Raw genomic sequence first — 17,910 nt, 5'->3', positions numbered from 1 at the left:
GATAAATTTCAGTCATTCTTTAATGCTACGCTGCAAGTTGGAGTAATGTCACACTCCTCCTTTTCCCCCCCCCCAGCAGCCCATCAGCAGAAAAATGGTGCCCTGTGCTCTTCCCAGATGAAAGCAGGTTCACACTGAGCACATGTGAGAACGAGATGCCGTGGAATGTTCTGCAGCCTGCAACATTCTCCAGCATGACCGGTTTGGCAGTGGGTCAGTAATGGTGTGGGGTGGCATTTCTTTGGGGGCCGCACAGCCCTCATGTGCTCACCAGAGGTAGCCTGACTGCCATTAGGTACCGAGATGAGATCCTCAGACCCCTTGTGAGACCATATGCTGATGCGGTTGGCCCTGGGTTCCTCCTAATGCAAGACATTGCTAGACCTCATGTGGCTGGAGTGTGTCAGCAGTTCCTGCAAGATGAAGGCATTGATGCTATGGACTGGCCAGCCCGTTCCCCAGACCTGAATCCAATTGAGCACATCTGGGACATCATGTCTTGCTCCATCCACCAACACCACAGACTGTCCAGGAGTAGGTGGATGCTTTAGTTCAGGTCTGGGAGGAGATCCCTCAGGAGACCATCCGCCACCTCATCAGGAGCATATGCCCAGGGGTTGTAGGGAGGTCATACAGGCACATGGAGGCCACACACACTACTGAGCCTCATTTTTACTTGTTTTAAGGACATTACATAAAAGTTGGATCAGCCCGTAGTGTTTTTTCTCCACTTTAATTTTGAGTGTGACTCCAAATCCAGACCTCCATGGGTTAATAAATTTGATTTCCATTGATAATTTTTGTGTGATTTTGTTGTCAGCACATTCAACTATGTAACGAACGAAGTATTTAATAAGAATATTTCATTCATTCAGATCTAGGATGTCTTATTTTTGTGTTCCCTTTATTTTTTTGAGCAGTGTATATATATATATATATATATATATATATATATATATATAATATCTGGAAAGGTAATTGAGATTAATATGGTGCCAGGCCAAAGGCAAGTACCCCTTGTCCCCACTCCCAGGACACTTTAACTCTTGGATATTATCTGAAAGAAATCCTAGCCATTGTGTTTTACCCAAAGGTTTAAACAAATAAATCTGGCTTGCATCTTATGGGTTACTATTAGATACAAGTACAGGCAAGCTATTCACCCTCATCAGGTTTGCTAGATTTGTTTGCTCAAACTTTTGCTGCTCTGATCAAGACCATTATAAGTAAAATATTTAACCTATTAAGAGAAACATATGGGCACCTGCTTAGATTTACCCCTGTGTCAGTCTTAAGTGCCAGATTTTCCTTAGTAACAACAAGTACTATAACACTCTCAGGGCTACATTTTTTTAAAAAAAAAATACAACTTAGATATACAAAAAAAAGCAGCAGCAATGTCCTTGTCATCGTTTCTTTAAAAGATGGGCATTTTGATCTCAAACTGAAATTCATTTCTTAAATAAATTTCCAAAGGTATTACTACAAAATTTGTAAAACAACCTATAGTATAGTATTACTTTCCATTGCAAGTACTTATCATTTTTGATAAAATTTAAATTTTGGATAGTTTCCTTTTGAGTATGACTGCTGCAATTCTGTAAATTTACAATGCCAAAGCCTTTCTAGAATATTGTGCAATTTAGATTCAGCCATGTAATTTTAATTTTTGCCTTTCTCCTTATGTATCGTATCCCCTTGGTTTTGCCCTGCTTATACCAACACACATTTCAGCATTTTAAGTTCTATCATCCCATACATAAGAATATTACAGAATTAGTAAATATGTAGTGACATCTAGGAAGTGCAGAATGGAAAGTGAAAGTAAATGCCTAGCAAAGTCTGCATGACAGCTGAAATTTATAAATACGTTTATAACAGGTATGTATATTTCAATAACAAAAAAAAGTGGGTTTCATGTTTAATTTGAAAAGGACTTTTATTATACAGCTTTTTATGCCTGCTTGAAAGGTCCCCTTTAAAGGCCAGTTCTATCAAAATTCAAACGTGCTTATAAGAGGACTTCAACCACGTTTACTTTAAAACTTTTATATTATGAGGAGAATCAGTATTCTGATAAAACACCAGCAACTTTCTCCTAGCAGGATCTGTGTAAAGCATTTTGTATTATATTGTTGAATGCCTCTCAACAGACGTATAAATCCAAATATTTAGAAGATTATTATTTTGCATAATTTAATTATTAGCAGAGAATATGTAACCTTTCCCAAAAGCCCATGTACAAGTAGACATTCTGATATTACTTTACCTAAATAACATAAAGATGAACAAGGACCAGCTAATTACAAGTAATCAACATCAAAGTTCGTTTACTGGGGCAGGTGGTTTCCAAGAGCAGTGAGGAAATCCACAAACTCTATGCACATTCTGGCACTTCTTTGTTATGATTTAATTAGACATTTTTATTTTGACTTAAAAACATTCCATTACAGTCTTCTGGTGAAAAGCTGAAGTTAAGATGGCTACCATCCTTCAGTTATCACAGTACTGTACCTTTAGAGTAGACAGCATCAGCACTGTGATAACTGAGCCAGGGCAGCCTGTCAGTCACAATGGCCCTGTAAATTACTATTACATATACAAAAGCAAAAAGATCTGAATGATAACATATCTTCTGCAATCTCTTCAAACATGCTGTTATAGCTGTGGAACACCGGTTGCAAGATTTTCCATAATGAAAGTGGATGTAATTCTGAACTTACCAATATATATTAATTACAGATTTTGATGATTTTTAAATCATTTGTAAATGTAATTACCACTGAAGTGTCTGTCTGCCCTTTTTATTATCTGCACAACTGGCTCTGACTACATATATCAAGTTGCAGTAGTCAACTACCCTCCAGCCAGGGCTCCAACTTCCACAATGCCTTGCATGCTCTGTAATAACCAGACCTGAAAGAAAGATTGCAATACAGACTTAAAGGTAGCATTCTGTTTCACACAAAAGTAATAATCTATGACTCCTAAATATACTTAAAGGACAACAAAACCCCACTCCCATTCACTGGTGGGAGGGTGACAATTGATATAAATATTTAAATGCATTCATAAAAAGTAGGGATGGAAAAAAATGGTTTACGCTCATTTGTTCACATTACTGATTGCATATTTCCTGCTTTTTATAAATTTGGCTATTTCCAGTGCTGTGATTCAACCCTGTTATTTATTGGTATGAAAAAAAAACTATTCCTTAGCAATAATATCTTATTTTTTATGTGCTTTTTTTTAAACCTAAAATCCACCTGTCACTGCTAGTAACAAGCAGCTTCCATACATTCATTCACTATGTGTGTTGTCATACACACACTGCACTTTGTGGTGTTTCTTTGCTAACTGCTAGCTAACTTTGCTATTCAGACTGGAGCTGCAACCTCCTGGCGTCCCACCCTAACTTGTGGCTGTGAATAGGTGGGAGAGCATCCACAGGGTGGCCATCAAGAGAGACTCTTGAAAAATGTAGTAAATTCCACATATTATTTCTTACAGACAAAATCAATATTTGGCAAGTAGTAAAAAGAATTTGCTCCTGAAGGGGGTGGGGAGGCCTCATTGCATAGCCCACACATGGGTCCAGACAGGCTTGGAAACATTGGGACTAGTGGGGTTTTTGGACAAATTTTCAATAAATCAGCCTGAAACACTATGGTTTAAACATTCCTTCTATATTTAAATGAGTACAATTCATTGGCACAATATTGTTTTTCACACAATGTCTCCTTAAATATTTTTTCCAGATAAGGGATCTTTCTATTAGGATATTCATATCTAAGGTCTGTTAAAAATCATTTAAACATTAAATAAACCTAATAGGTTTGTTTTGCCACAAATATGGATTTGTGCAGCTTAGTTAGGATACAAGTACAAGGTATCATTTTATTATTATAGGGGAAAAAGAAAATCATTTTTAAAAGTTTGAGTGCTTAATTTGATTTGCTTGATTTACTTAAAATGGACTCTACGGAAGATAGCCTTTCCATATTTTGGAGTTCTCTGGGCAATAATTTTCCATATAAGGGATCCCATACCTGTACAGACAACGAGGAAAGCATATGGCTGCTTCATCTCCCACGGACACCATTACCAAAAGGATCGGCACATTTTCTTGTCCATCTCATTCCAGATCCTGGGGTAGTTAAACGAGATTTTGGTTTTCCCCTTTGAAGTTATTCCTTTTCTATCTCAGCAAACCAGTTCTCTGTGCATAGGAGCATTATCCTGCTTAAAGTACCTTCCAAAAACCGTTAGGACAAAGTAGTAAGAAAGTCAACAAATTAATTGTACTATACTACTACCTGACCCTAGCCAACACCAAATAAAACCTTTTCAGGTTATTATTGCACACCCCACCAAACTGTACAATTGGCCTAAAACATTTAGGTAGTATTCTCCTGACCTACCTGAAATTCAGAATACTCTGTCACAATGCCAGACGATAAAGAGCAATTCATCACTTTTAATCTTTACATTAATTTGCCCAAACTCTGTCCACTTTCACATAGAGCCCCACCTTTTTTCAGGTCCATGCTGCAAGAATGCCCTGAAAAAACAGGTCCATTAGATGGCACATAGGATGTGTTGCCACTGCTCCAACAGAGGTCTCCTTTAAAGGAACAGTAACATCAAAAAATTAAAGTGTTTTAAAGTAATTCAAATATAATGTGCTGTTGCTCTGCAAAAAACTGGTGTTTTTGCTACAGAAAAGCTACAATATAAATAAGCTGCTGTGTAGCCATGGGGACAGCCATTTAAGCTGGAAAAAGGAGAAAAGGCACATAGCAGATAACTAGTAGATAAGTCCCATATAATGGGGGTTTATCTGTTATCTGCTAACAGATAACCTGTGCCTTTTCTCCTTGGAATGGCTGCCCCCATGGCTACACAGCAGCTAACTTATATAAACTATAGTAGTCTTTCTGAGGCAAACACACCAGTTGTAGCAATGCAGGGCAACAGTACATTATATTGTAATTACTTTTATACACTTTCATTTTTTGGTGTTACTGTTCCTTTAACACCACTTTAGCCAACACTTGGTATTAAATATGGTGATGCTAAACTTGTGTGTGGCTGCTCACCCAGAGATTTGCTGAGTTTGCTGTCAAAGACAGCTTGGAACTTGCCAGTGAGTACTGCAACCAAGGACATGTCATTTTACAAGGAGTGTCTGGATAATTTTGTCCACAGAAAGAATACGTATAAATGTGCATACGTGCAAAAGGAGGCAAGTAAGGGCAACAAATTTTATTCCCGATATACATTCGCTATTTATAAGCCACACCTTAATACACTTAATTAACAGACAAACCCCTCTCAATGCCTCCAATACCAAATTAGATTTGTTAACAGAGCTAATTTCTTAATTAAAGATTCAGTGTTATTTCCTGTCTGCAAGCTGACAAGTCATCACTTGATGATGGTAGATTCTGCTGCAATTGGCTGCAGGCCTGGACTGAGATTCAAAATAGGCCCTATCATTTCAAGTGCACAGAGGCCCAAATAGACCCCCTCTAAATACCGACTGTCTATGGCATCTTACAGCAGCCCCTTTGGCATTTGCCAGAATCCAGAGATAGCCATACTGGGCATAATGGGCTATTTGGGTCATTATTAGCTTTTTATCAAGGAGGCAAATTTAAGGAAATGCTCCATGGAACTGATATATGTGGCCCTCCAACTGCCCCAGCTTTTGGCTGTCAAAGAATGCTGGGAACTGTAGTTTAATAACAGCATGCAAATTTCTAGGTTAAAATTCAATACCACAATCTAGTTTAGTAGTGGAATGATTAATCTCTTGTAAAAAAATATTTAGGGACTACTCAGAGAAATAATGTGGAACAAAGAGAGCCATAGGATCTCTGGCATGACAGCCCTGCAAGGCATGGCAATAACAATAACATGAGCGTGTGTCTTTCAGCTACATACCCATGGAGTAGGGACCTCTGTAAGCTCCTCCTAGTCAGGATTGTTACTGTAGCAGCAGCATTCTGTGTCTAGTCGCAGTCCAGCCTCCCAGGCTCCTCCTGCTGGATCTTTCATGTAAACAACTTTTAGCTATATTTACAATTGGAGGGCAGGAAGGGGGATGAACGCCAGAATTAACCACTTTGCTACCAAGGAACTGCTCCTTGGGAAAACATTATGGACACATAGGTGTGGCTGCTGGAGAACTGAACAGAGATCACTAAAAAAAAATATTAATGGGGAATGAATAACATTCTGTCCAATCTGTGGACAGAATAAACTCAAAAACTGACTGGGTGCTGGGAACTGTAGTTAAGCAGCAGCTTGAGGGATTCTTGTCAAGCATTAGTGGTTTAGTAATACTGACATATACCTTTAGGTAGTACAAAATCATTATGGTTTGCTAAAACCTATATAGCTACAAATTAGGTATGTTTAATAACTGCTTTTGGGTGTTATTATATTGGACAGCAACATCTCTAGTTGGGGAGAACTACATACAGGCATACATCAGTATAAAGCAGCTGCCTCATGAAAGTAGCAAAAAGTGAAGAGAAGGCACGCCCTTCACCTAAACCTGTAAGAAACACACTCTTTCTTTCCCAAATCACACCTTAGTGCTTATTTGCTAATGCTTGAATGCCTGCCTGTCATATGAATGACATATATATATATGTGTGTGTGTGTTATTTCTCAGTAGCACAAAACCCTTCCCAGCTTTACCCTAGGCTGCTGCCGTACCACACTGTGCAATTCCTACTGGCCCCATAAACCCCGTATCCCCCACTGTACCCTTTCCCCCACTACCTGCCAGCATCGCCCCATTTCTTACCGCACATCTGCCCTCTCCGACCATCTAGTGACGCAGCAACACAAGCAACGTGACTGTCGCCATTTTTCTGTTTTTATTAAATCTCTCTGCCATGTGATAGAAATAGAAAAAAAAAACTTCCGGGTCTCATGACCAGCAGGAGAAAAACAAAAGGCACATGAGACGCTTGTCAGTTTGTGCTGGAACCCAGTGTGGGCCGTGGGGTGGCTCTTCCCTCCTACATTGCATGCTAACCTTGACGGTGATTGCGCTGAATGTTGGAGAGTAAGCAGCCTGTCCCAGACCTGAGCAACCTGCTGGAGGCTAGACATTTTCATTCTTTCATATATTTCCCTCTGTTGCAAGGCTTCCTATTGTCAGTGTTCTCCTGCGCACTGATTTACTGGTCTCGTCATACAGCTGGATTATCAAGCAGCAGGCATGAGCTAGTTAACTAAAGAGTGATTGTTTTCCTGACTGACACATCGGTTCTTTTTCACACCTTATAATAATAGCTGCTATTTCACAGCTTATTTTCAACCACTTGAGAGATGTTATTTATCCTTTTGTGAAACGTTATGTCTAGTCAGAGTCCAGTCTCCTCCTGCTGGAGCATTCATATAAACACGTTTTAGCTATTTTTTTATATGTACGTGTGTGTGGAAAGTAGTGCAAACACAAAGGGGGTATATTTATCACATTCCACCACAGGGAAATGTCCCTTTTTTTTTTATTTTTTTTAACTTTTATGGGGTTTAGGGGCATATTTATTAAAGGGTGACATCGCACTTGTAAATTGTACCCATTAATAAATATGTTCCTATAGTTATAAATACCACAGCTGAACACAGTTGTAGGTCAACAGTTGTAGGTTCAAACTGTCTGATTTAGGGTTTTACTTTAGGGTTACCAGATACCTTAAAAATTCTGGGACACTTCTGAAAAATCCACCTAGCAGGGTTGAACTGGTTGCAATTTATTTTGAATGCAATTAGCGCTGCCCTGCAACACATATTTATTACACGTGTCCCTGATTTTCAAGTGATCTGGTCACCCTATACTGACAGATTCCCAAGATGGCAGCAGACCTCGATACAGGGCTCACATAATAACATGCAATATTCCGAAATTGCACTTGCCAGAAACAACCAATCAGCAATTAGTTTTGGCTAAAAGTTGGAAAGTTGCCATTGGCAATAATTTCACCTGACTGAGCTGTTGATTAATTGCTGTGCTGTGCTCTCTTGTGGCTTATTCAGACTTGTATATGGGCACAACAGTAAAATCCTTTGATCAAGCCTAGATTGCTGAAAGGGAGCCTTGGGAAATATTATTAAAAGAAAAAAGGATAGCAGCGTATTATCTTGTTTTAGAGATATTTGAATACTGTTCAGACTGTAAGTTCCAAAATGGCTCTTTAGGGAATTATTTATTTAAAGGACTAAAAAAAGTGTCACCAGGGAAGTGCCAATTTGATATGTGCCCCCTCGCTAGTCATTTACTCCTCTTCTGCGAAAAATACATCGGGCCAGGCTAGGTTTTAGCAGACATTGTTGCCACTATATCCTCCTACCTAACCAGGCACCCACTGCACCACTTGTGACTTGGTGCATTCGTAGAATAAAAGTGGGTAGAACAGTTTTGCACTATGCATGCACCAAGTCTGCATACGCTGCAATGCAGCCTCCCCCTATGTATGCATAAGTCTCCTCAGACCCTGACAGATGGCCTGATTGTTAGGGCCAACAATTGCATTGCTTCAGCTTCCCCCAGCGTCCTCCCCAACATCCTCCAGCTCCCCCCAGCATCCTCCCCAACATCCTCCAGCTCCCCCCAGTGTCCTCCCCAACATCCTTCAGCTCCCCCCAGTGTCCTCCCCAACATCCTTCAGCTTCCCCCAGCATCCACCCAACATCCTCCAGCTCCCCCCAGCGTCCTCCCCAACATCCTTCAGCTGCCCCTTCCCTTCCTCCAGCTCCTCCCAGCGTCCTCCCCAACATCGTTCAGCTCCCCCCAACATCCTTCAGCTCCCCCCAGTGTCCTCCCCAACATCCTCCAGCTCCCCCAGCGTCCTCCCCAACATCCTCCAGCTCCCCCAGCGTCCTCCCCAACATCCTCCAGCATCCTCCCCAACATCCTCCAGCTCCCTCAGCATCCTCCCCAACATCCTTCAGCTCCCCCCAGCGTCCTCCCCAACATCCTCCAGCTCCCCCAGCGCCCTCCCCAACATCCTTCAGCTGCCCCTTACCTTCCTCCAGCTGCCTCCCAGGGTCCTCCAGCTGCCCCTTACCTTCCTCCAGTGTCTTCCCCAGGATCCCCCTGCTTTCTGCAGCTCCCCCTGCTCCTACCACCATCCAGCTGCGCCCCAGGGCTCTTCTTCTCCTCCTCGTGACGTCACACACACCGCTATCGTTAGCGCCGCAGCTTCTGCACTGTGAAGGCCTTTATGTTAGAACTGAACTGAGCAGCGCAGAAGCTGCGGCGCTAAGGAGAGCCGTGCTTGTGATGTCACAGGAGCGGAGTCCTTTAAAAGCGGGACAGATCCGTGTCTCTCCGGGACTGTGGGACGGGGTAGCAAAATCGGGACTGTCCCGCGTAAAGCGGGACAGTTGGGAGGTATGGTACACTGAAATAGAGAGCTGAATCTTTAACCCTGGACAGCAGGATTACCTTCACTGATTGAAATACATATGGCTGCAGCAGGGCTGCCATAAGGACCCAATGAGATGCAAAAATGCAATCTGCAGGTTGCAAAAAGGCATCCCTAATGGGGGGAGTGGGTGGTGTTTGGGTGGATCATGGGCAATGTTTGGTATAATAGGGTGTCACAAGCATGTATTTTTTCATGAAAATCTAGCTGGAATATGCTATTCAGTTAAAGGAACAGCAACACCAAAAACTGAAAGTGTTTTAAAGTAATACAAATATAATGTACAGTCCTGCGCTGGTAAAACTGGTAAGTTTGCAACAGAAATGCTACCATAGTTTATATAAATGAGCTGCTATGTCAACAGGGGGCAGCTATTGAAGCTGGGAGAAAGGAGAAAAGGCACATAGCAGATAACAGATAAGCTTTGTAGAATATAATGGGGTTTTATCTGTTATCTGCTAAGTAACCTGTGCCTTTTCTCCTGTAAATGGCTGCCCCCGTGGCTACACAGAAGCTTTATTATATAAACTATAGTAGTCTTTCTAAGGAAAACACACCAGTTGTACCAGTACAGGGCAGCATTATATTATATAGTAATTACTTGTATACACTTTCATTTTTTGGTGTTACTGTCCCTTTAAACCATTATATATTTTGTTGAAGTTTTGTTTTACATAATTTATTCTGTAAGTAACTTTACACATAACCGGTTTTGTTGTATGGATGCTATACATTTGTGAGATAGAATGCTTGTTAAAATTTACAGGATGAAGTTTGTAATATAATAATATATTTTTGTGCACAAACTTGATTTTTGTTCTCATTCTTCACTAGAAATATATCTTTTATATATTTTTAACTAGTGTACTGTATATGTCCAAACATTAATTCTGTCTACTGGGAATTGTTTTGTATATAGAATGTATTTTTGTAGACAAAATGTGCTTTGGACAAACGGCACCCCATACCAAATATCGTACGAAAACTCATTTTGTATGATAATATCAGTGCAATTATGCCCAGATTTAGTCCCTCCTTGGACTACTAAACCTTGCATGCAGGGTAATGGTTGTGTGTTAACAGAAGACTTGAATAGTTTATAGCAGACATAATGAAGTAATGAGTTATCAAGGAGATGAGAATAGATTAGGGTTTTTTGAGTTCCACTCAAACTTTAATGAAATCCACATATGGTTAACAGAAATCTGTTCTAGCAACAGATAGGGCTGCTATCGGATGCTTCTTGCAGTATAGTCTTTGGCACATCCTTTGCCAGCAAATGGTGCATGGCAGATGGCCACACGATTGCCAGAAGGTTGGTTTGACAGATAACTTAACCCCCTTGAACTCTATCCCATAGTAGTGGCATTAGAATTACAGGCCAAAAATAAAGATAGAACAAAGGTTTGTATCAGACAACAATGAATGCCAATGGCATCAATGCACGGATCAAAGTCAATTTTACTAATCAAGGAAGGGAAATGAAAGAGTTTTACAATTAATTCCTTGGCTGGTATGTCACACCTTAGCTTAGTGACAGGTAAAGAGGATTTGACCCACATACCCAAGATAAGTCATGGAAGGCTGGTCAGAATTAGAGGGAACTACACAAGATCACATGTAGAGCATAGACAAGGACATATTAGAATTTCTCTTGCAAGTATAGGATAAGAAATGGCATGATGCTGGTTAATACGTAGGAAAAGGGAGGCAGTGGGGGATACAGTATGTGGTTGGTGGCTCTAGTAGGAATTGCAGAGTGGGGTAAGGCTGTGGCCTAGGGTAAAGCTGGGAAGATTGTATGCTGCTGGGAAATAGCACACATATGTGTAATGTATATCATTCCTCATTTAAGCATGAGCAAATAAGCACTAAGGTGTGATTTTGGGAAGAAAGAGTGTGTTTCTTACAGGTTTAGATGTGTTCTGCTGTTACAAGCTAATTCCCCTCATCAAAGCAAACAAAAGATTTATTGGCAGTTTGTGGACATGCAGTGGTGCAAATCAGGGGTAAAACAGATCATAGGAAAAATAAATTCTTCTATGGAGCTATAAAACAACTAGGGTGAGGACTGGTTTATATTTGACTTGCTTTTTTTCTCATTTTATCCACAGCTAAACCTGTCCCAGCACATAATTACACACCTTAGGGACCATATATTGATGATTTCTAAATGCTAACAAACGCACAGAACAAACCCCTGCCAAATTCTTCTTCCACAGGCATCATAGGTCAGGCAGAGTATGGCACATACAGGCAGCATAGGTCAGGCAGAGTATAGCACACACAGACAGCAAAGGGCAGGCAGAGTATGGCACACATGGGCAGCATAGGTCAGGCAGAGTATAGCACACAAAGGCAGCATAGGGCAGGCAGAGTATGACACACACAGGCAACATAGGGCAGACAGAGTATGGCACACACAGGCAGCATAGGGCAGGCAGAGTATGGCACACACAGGCAGCAAAGCACAGGCAGAGTATGGCACACACAAGCAGGGTAAGTCAGGCAGAGAATGGCACACAGGCACGGTAGGGTAGACAGAGTATGCACACACAGGCAGGGTATGGCAGGCAGAGAATAGCACACAGGCAGTGTAGGGCAGGCAGGGTAGAGCAGGCAGAGTATGGCACACACAGGCAGAGTAGGGCAGACAGAGTATGGCACACACAGGCAGGGTAGGGCAGACAGAGTATAGCACACACAGGCAGGGTAGGTTTCGAGTTATTGCATCTGGGCAACATTAGTTGTGCTTATTATATACTGTATGTGGGGATAAGCTGAAGTACACTAAAAGAGCCCCCTTACATTTTGATATAAGTTAGTGCCCATGGGTAAACTGCCTTTTATAACATATGGTAGATAGGTGCTAAATTACATAAATGCAGGTTCCGATAGCAACGAATCAGATATTTGCTTTCAAGTTGAAGTACACTGTTCCATGTTGTTTGCTAATTGGTTATTTTTGCAAAGTGCTATTTTGCAATTAAGCACCATTGTTGGCAACAGAGCCAAATACAGCGATTGCATATAACAGGGAGGAGAGAAAACAGAGACTCCTTATGGCTTGGGGGTTATATATGAACATATAGGGGCAGATTTATCAAAATGTGAGTTTAGAGCTTATTAAATACATACATTCTTTTTGTTCCTATGGGATTTTTAGAAGCACCTTTATGAAATGGTGAACTCTAACTGGCACAGAGCCAGGTGTGTACCTGGTATGAGCCAGGTATGCACAGGCTATAATGGGGTTTTAGGAGGATAAAATAAACCAGCAGGTACTGTGGTTCTTTACGAAGCACCCATAAGAGTAGGAAGTACAGCTAGTGACACCCATACATTCCCTTTGCTGTTTTAGTTCACCAGCTTTCTTATACATAATGTATATATGCTAAAAAATTTGTCGGGTCAGTGATCCAAATAGTTTTGGATCACTTAGTTATTTAATATATGAAAGTCCATTCACATTGCTTTTTGTGTGCTTGGGAAGTCACTTACTGTTTTTTGTTTCTGTGGGAGCTGCCATGAGCCCAATATGCAGGTTCACTATTCCCTAATGCACAATCCACAGCCCCATTTCATAAAAATATATTCTGTACAAGTGCATACATTTTCAAAAACAGGTGTTTTCAGTTACAAATGTATAATCAAAATATTGGCAAACCACCATCTTGAGGTAAATCTGCTTGCCATCTTTCTGGGTCACTCTTTCATTTACTGGGCCATCAAACACATAGAAAAAAACATGACTTTTTAAAAGAGGTTTTTCAGTGGGGTTAACAAAAAGGTGTGCTTTTTTTGACTCTTTTGAAAGCTTACATCACTAGCCAGACACAGACTTTTAATTCATAGTTAAGTGTGGCCACAAATGCACAGTTAATGGCAGTGAAAGGGGTGAAGTTTACTTTGCAGAGTGTGGTTTGTATTGCCACAAATGCACAGTGAAAAGCAGTGAGAGGGGTGACATTTATTTTGCTGAGTGTGGTTTGTTAATTTAATAAATCTTGTGGCCTTCACAGATTCTGTCACAGCTGTTGTCTCTGTCATTATTGTAGGAATGTCTTTTCTAAGGCAGGTGTCTTTTGGGAATTAAGTCACCATCATCCCATAGCGCACATCTAATATTCTGAATATCTAGTGATGCAGCAACGCAAGCAATGTGACTGTAGCCATTTTTCTAATCTTTCTGCCATGTGAATACAATGAAAAAAATAATGTGGGTTTAATGACCAGCAAGGGAATATAAAAAGGCACATAAAACATTTCTTGGTTTGTGTTGGATACCAGGAAGGGCACTTGAGGGCTCTTCCTACCTATATTGCATTATAACCTTGACAGTGATGTGTAAGACTCAGTAATACAGAAATGGTAACCTGTTTCAGGGAAAAATAACCTGCTTGAAGGGCAGAAGGCTTGATATCCTACTTACTATAATGCATTTTCATGTAATTCAATTCAAGACACATTGAGCAGCAGTCATGAGATAGATCATTCCAAACCTCCACTAACGTTCAAGGCTGAATCCTCAGATATTGAGGTAGAATTCTACCCGTATCTAAAGATTCAGCCCTAAACGCAGCTTTTGCTCAGGAGCTTTCAATGGCACCCGATTAAAATCTTTTGTCTTGCCCAATCAACAAGACGACCAATATCCAAGGCTTTTGCAATATCGCTTGTCTCGTCGATCTGCCGTACATGCACCAAATATCGTACAAAACATTGTTTCGTACAATAATATTGTTGCATGTATGGCCAGCTTAAGGGCTAAATTCCACCATGTGGATGGTGTCGGATCAACAAAATGCATGTGACAAATTGGATGTAGCCACGCATGGCAAAATATAATAGGACTGATACAAAAATAAGATAAACTATATGTCATTTTTTTCCATCCAGCATGACGCGTCTTTCGGATGTGGAAGCAGTGTACTTTTTTGCATGCGGCATGATATTTCCACATCCAGTTGGAGTGACATTGAAATACATTGACAGTCGTGTGTAGATGCAGGAACAAAACACTCCATCCGACTTTATCTGATTTGACATAACATTGTAGCCTGTGGAGATTACATTTTGCAGGATCCTACAAAATCTTGTGCTGTTGCAAAATCTTGCAAAAACACTTGTGTGTTTATCCTTAACAGATGGAGCCTCCAGGATACACTTGGCATGTAAACCTAAGATTCCCCTTCACCTCATTACATGCACACCATACCCTTTATTCTGAAATGAATCTGAATTGTGCAGTAACATGAGTGGCAAGCATTCAAGAAAAAATCAATAATGAAACAAATATGTAACAATATTTTAATGGCCAAATTGCCAGTTTAGAGAGCCTTCTTAGATTGAGTCTGATTAGGCTGATTAGTATCTTGTGTGACTGCCCAGTGGATGCGAAGGTGCTAAAACCAAATTAAAGTATATAACAAATACGTACTGATCCCACCACTAACAAGGTAGCACACGCGGAAGGGAAACTTATTCCAAACTTTCACAAAAATCTGCATTGCAGCACTTCATAGCTTTTTCCTGTATCTTTAGAAAGGTATTGATATTCTTACAGCTTTAATATAACAATTAATTTAGTTAATTTAACCTAGCATTCAGGCAATCATTTTAAGGAGAGACTGGAATATGAACAGGAGAGGACCCAAATAGAAAGATACAAAGATACAAAAATACAAAGTTACAAAGTAACAATTAAAATGTAGCCTAACAGAACAATAGTTTTGTAGCTGCTGGGTTCAGTGACCCCCATTTAAATGCTGGAAAGAGTCAGAAGAGGAAGGCAAATTCTTTACAAACTATAGACACTAAAAACAATAAAAAAAATTAAGACTAATTAAAAAGTTGCTTAGAAATTGCCACTGTGTAACATATTGAAAGTTAACCTGAAGGTGAACCAACCCTTTAATGTTGAATTATTGGATAGAGGTAGGTTTATTTTATTTCTACCTGCATATCTGATGGTTCAACTCTTAAAGGAATACTGCCACGAGAAGACATGTTTTTTTCAAAGCAAATGAATTGAGATTCTCCAGCAGAATGCTGCACTGAAATACATTTTCTAAAACCACAAACATATTTTTTTTATATCTAATTTTGAACTTTCACATGGGGCTAGCTATATTCTTCATTTTCTAGGGTGCTAGAGCCATGTGACTTGTGCTCTGATAAACTTGAGTCTTTACTGTTGAGCTGAAAGTTGAAGTGATATCATCCCCTCCATTTCGCCCCCAGCAGCCGATCAGCAGAACAATAAGAAGGTACCAAGATAGCAACTCCCAGTAGATATCAGAATAGCAGTCAATAGCAAGTCCAGCTTGGGACTCCTCCAGTTAAATTGGAGTAGGACAAACAATAGGTTACCTGAAATCAGATCTAATGTTTAGCGCTGGCTCCTTCTGAAAAGCTCAGGCACAATACATTGAGATAGCTGCCTAAACACCAATATTAACAACTAAAAAAATAAATTTCTTGGTTCAAGAAACAGGTTTTAAATAGTAAAGTGAATTATTTGCTATATAAACCAATAGCCACTATGTGTTTTTTTGCTACAGTACATTAATATAGTAACATTTAGTATATCCCAAAAATTTAGTAAATGAAACATCATTACCCCTAAATTGTGTTTCTTGAAGAATTACTATGTCACCCTTACTTTTGTATATAAATGTATATATGTCTGATTTACTCATTTTCTAGGGATGTTTAAGCCAGTTAGGAAAAGTGAATTAATACAGTTTTCCATAACTCTAACACAAGTAAGTATTTTTTGTGTCCAGAATAACATACCTTTCTCCCTCCATTCAGTCTTATGTAAACTCTTTATCTCAAGCAGCTCAACTTCAGCTCTCTCAGCTACTTCCTAGTTTAGCATAAAGCTCCATCCCCTTCTCTTTGCTGAGCTCTCTTTCTCTCTTTAACTATGAAAACAATATGTAGGCCTGTGGGAAAACATATTTTGAATATTCTGAATACCATGCTTTCTGAAAGGCAAGAGGCTATTTATGTAGAATGTAGTAGGCCAGGGGAAATCCAGTCAACATGTCTGGAAGAATTAAGTGAGTGAGTCTGGTCATACATGTTGAGAATTGGTCAGATAGTTTGGCTGATTTCCAAGGCTCTGCTGTCATGAGTCAAGCTGAGAATTTTTCCTCAGGCGGTAGCACCCAGTGGGTTACAAGAGGCAGCAAAATCTGCTCCTAGTAACTTTACAAGCTTAATATCTGGGGCCCCAATTCTGAAAAGTTAAACGAGACATTGTAGGCTACCTCAGTGCAGCACACCCCTTAGTTTTGACCATAGTGCCACACCAATTGGACATGTATGGCCAGTCATAGGGTTGGTCAGACTGTTAATCCATGATCCACTAGGATTACAGGATTATTGGTTAAGTGCCAGACTCTAGCAGTATCCTACAGCAATGTTCAATCCATTCATGCACACTCATTGAATTTTACATGTATAAATACAGCATAAAGCTAACAGTGTATCAGAAGCCAGCTGGTTAACCTGGAAGCCCTGGATATTAGCAATTGTGCAAGTTAGACTGGAGTCAAGACTGTGGTTTCTGGGTTGACTGTAGTTTCAGCTCATGTTAATATATATCAGTCTATCAGTCCATAAAAATATTAATTCTTCCTGGTATTGTATTGATTGTTGTGATAACACTATGCTGCAGTTAATTACGATAATAATAATAAAAAGCTGCACTGATATCACAGGGCTTGTTACATGTTATACAGTACAAGCCTACCTCAGTTGCGCTTATTTGTTTCAATGTATTGCAAAGTAATGGTATTGGTTAGATAGTGATTACCTCCTTACCACCTTCTTGAAGAAGTCCTTGAAAATAACTGTAGGAAAATGGCAGGTTAGTACCTTCTTGCCATTATGCTAATATATTAGAGAGCTCATTTAAAACCATGTGAATACAATTGCTTACATTTCTTTTGTGCTTTGTACTTGGCACATGATATGGAAGAATATCCAGACAGTGCAACGCGAACATACTTCCATGGACCTTTGGGAGGACCTGAAGAAAGTGTACTAGAATCTTCCTTTTTGTTGATGAGTGTGAAGAGTTGATGTCCCAGTATTGTCCAGCTCACTGGGCCTGGCACTGTGAAAGACCAGAACATCACAGTATTGTCACCTGTCAGTTCTTGAGGCCAGTGGAGGAGTGTAGGATCAAACAGTGGACTATTTGCTTTAGGTATGTGTCTCTTGAACAATGAGAAGCAGTGAATGAGGGAAATCACCAATCTTTAGTTAGGGAAATAGAAGTAAGTAAAGCCAAACAAAACTGAGGTAAAATTTAATTTATTATGAAGTTTAATATTAAACAAATTTTATGACAAAAAGGTAAAAGTGAATATGAAATGTAATGGTGCAACATGTGCTGCACTAATCTTTAATAAAGGAGTTGCGTAGCTTGGTGCAATAATCTCACCTTCTA

The 17,910-nt window shown here is 40.0% G+C and overlaps 1 long non-coding RNA gene and 1 other non-coding gene across 3 annotated transcripts; both read right to left on the bottom strand.

Annotated features, from left to right (window-relative positions):
• Positions 1-1,920: 1,920 nt before the first annotated feature.
• LOC116410418 lies at positions 1,921-6,781 on the bottom strand. 2 transcript variants are annotated; one of them, XR_004222382.1, is made up of 3 exons: positions 5,947-6,781; positions 4,050-4,147; positions 1,921-2,916 (listed from the first exon to the last, which is right to left on the bottom strand). It is a non-coding gene; the product is annotated as an uncharacterized LOC116410418 (long non-coding RNA). The 2 variants fall into 2 exon arrangements; XR_004222381.1 differs by lacking the exon at positions 5,947-6,781 and having other exon boundaries at positions 4,050-4,687.
• On the bottom strand, positions 2,481-2,563 carry mir101a-2 (microRNA mir-101a-2). Its single transcript, NR_049647.1, has one exon. It is a non-coding gene; the product is annotated as a microRNA mir-101a-2 (primary transcript).
• Positions 6,782-17,910: the final 11,129 nt, after the last annotated feature.

The sequence above is a fragment of the Xenopus tropicalis genome, chromosome 4 (assembly GCF_000004195.4).
Source record: "Xenopus tropicalis strain Nigerian chromosome 4, UCB_Xtro_10.0, whole genome shotgun sequence".
Lineage (NCBI taxonomy): Eukaryota > Metazoa > Chordata > Amphibia > Anura > Pipidae > Xenopus > Xenopus tropicalis.
Note: the sequence above shows the minus strand (reverse complement) of the source record. Positions and strands in the feature narration are given on the sequence as shown.